Here is a 1867-nt window from a genome sequence, read left to right on the forward strand (position 1 = left end):
GGGGTCCACAGCTGATGGGAATTTAAGTAATGACCTGCGTCAGCTGCAAAGGAAAAATTATAGGTTTATTCCATGCTGAAAAGAGAAGGAAACACAACGTGGACCCTTCTTCGGGTGTGACGTGGAATAAACCTTTACCTGTTCCTTTGATGTTAATTTAGACTGGATCTCCAGCAAACACCTAACAGGCTACAATCCCGTTAGATAAGGTGTTAAGGACGACCTATAAGTAACAGTATCTAAAGTGGACGGTTGCTTTCGGTAGCTAAAGACAGGCTACACTGCTCCAGGTGAGGCTCGAACTCACAACCTCGGCATGACTCCGCTGTGCACTGCTGTATAAGTACCGTGCGCTGACCGATTGCGCCACTGGAACCACATAGATTACTTTCCCTTCACACACTGACGTTGCACAAACACAGGGTGAAAACGATTTCGGCATGTTTTCCGTCTCTCCGTGGGAGAAAGGGACAGTAAAAGAGCGAGGAAACTACAAGGGAAGAAAATGAAAAAATAGTGCTCACTGCCGAAGAGGGAGGAGAGAGATGGTCAGACACGTAAATCAGCCCGGCGGATTTACACTACAAATTTGTCATTTGTAGTGACATTTATGAGTCTTCATGTGTCTGAAACTGTCCAGTTTGTATTTTCGTTTCACAAATCCAGTAAACGAATAAGACAAGGCACACTGCACATCTGCGGAACATCACGTCCGAGTTTACAGTAACACCAGAGATTGAAAGCGAAGTAGTTTTTTATTAAAGTTCAAGGAAACCTGAATATGTTTGCTAGAAGTATTTCAGAATCACAGTGAAATGTAGTAGGATTGCTGCACAGATCTGCAGTCTGCAATTAGAATACGGTTTGTGCGTTGTATAAAATATACCATTCAAAACTTTTCTAAAACTGCAGAGATACATTTCGGAATGCGTCTTCCTGTAAAAATAAAATATCTATTTTATTTGACGGGCGCTATAAGCAGAGTCTGAAGCCAGCTCCACAGAAGAACTATATTCTTTACTTCTCCTGCCATTGCAATTTGCGCACAGATTTTTTTTTTCAAAATGTATTAGCCTTGATGGGAAAAAAAACTAAACTGTCTGTGCGGTGGCCAAGTGGTAAGGCATCGGTTTCGTAAACCGAAGAGCGCGGGTTCAAACCCCCTCCGTGCCTGGTTTGCGTGCCACGATATACCTTTATCTAAATCGTCAATTGTCTTGCAATGTAGAAATCTCTGTAATAATAAGAAAAGAAAAGTAGTTAATAATCCTTTGACAAAGTAACGGGCATCCTCCACTGCTTGTCAGGATGGCTGAGTTGTCTTAGGTGCCAGCCTCAAGAACTCAATCGTGTGTAGTGACAGTTGTTATTCACAACCCGGATTTCTATGGAAGCCCGTTTCCGCCAGGGAGTAAAAAAAAAACCGCTATGGTATCTCAGAATTGCGACTTAGCAACTCAGAATTCCGACTTTATATCTCACATTTGCTACTTCGAAATAGCCCATATTTCAATGTCTGTCCTTTTGTTATTGTAACGGATTCGGGTTCTAGGGCTTGTGCCCTCTTGAGTTTAGCTCAAGATGCAACAGGATTATAAATGAATTCTCCCGCCCTACATTCCAAGATATGGAATCTTATTTTTCTTGAAGTTTCTGATGTTGGTCGTTATTGGAAATTGCCCGGTGATATCGACTCAGGTAGTCAGTTGTTACGTGCTGTAATTCGATACATGCAAAGCATTTGTATTCCCTCAAATTATTAATAAGGTCAATAATGTATTAAACATTACATGCCACTTTTTCTCCAGATGATGTTCACGGTGGAACAGTGAGAAAGGCGTGCCTAGATGTGCTTGAACCAGCACCT

The 1867-nt window shown here is 41.9% G+C and overlaps 1 non-coding gene across 1 annotated transcript; it reads right to left on the minus strand.

Moving 5' to 3' along the window:
* Positions 1-282: 282 nt before the first annotated feature.
* trnai-uau (transfer RNA isoleucine (anticodon UAU)) lies at positions 283-376 on the minus strand. Its single transcript has 2 exons — positions 339-376; positions 283-318 (listed from the first exon to the last, which is right to left on the minus strand). It is a non-coding gene; the product is annotated as a tRNA-Ile (tRNA).
* Positions 377-1867: the final 1491 nt, after the last annotated feature.

Source organism: Lepisosteus oculatus, chromosome 14, assembly GCF_040954835.1.
Source record: "Lepisosteus oculatus isolate fLepOcu1 chromosome 14, fLepOcu1.hap2, whole genome shotgun sequence".
NCBI classification, from domain to species: Eukaryota; Metazoa; Chordata; class Actinopteri; order Semionotiformes; family Lepisosteidae; genus Lepisosteus; species Lepisosteus oculatus.